Below are 273 nucleotides of genomic sequence, written 5' to 3'. Positions count from 1 at the left end.
AAAATGGCGAAACTCAACCTTGATCTACAAGATGATTAAAGATTACTATAACTATAAAATAGCATCCACAATTTACCTCTCGTCTCAGAGCATGTTGGTCCATACACGTGGTTCGTCTCTATTACTATGGCTTCACATCGTTTGATCTTTTAGCTGGCTATTGCTGGTTAAAAGTTTAATGTTTGTAGAAAAAATTACATATTACTCAAATATTAATGGCAAAGAAAATATCGAGAACCTGTACAGAGAGTGTTTTAATTGACGTAAATTTCC

Source organism: Penaeus monodon, chromosome 28, assembly GCF_015228065.2.
Source record: "Penaeus monodon isolate SGIC_2016 chromosome 28, NSTDA_Pmon_1, whole genome shotgun sequence".
Classification (NCBI taxonomy): Eukaryota; Metazoa; Arthropoda; class Malacostraca; order Decapoda; family Penaeidae; genus Penaeus; species Penaeus monodon.
The sequence above is the reverse complement of the archived record's forward strand: the minus strand, read 5'-3'. Positions refer to the sequence as shown.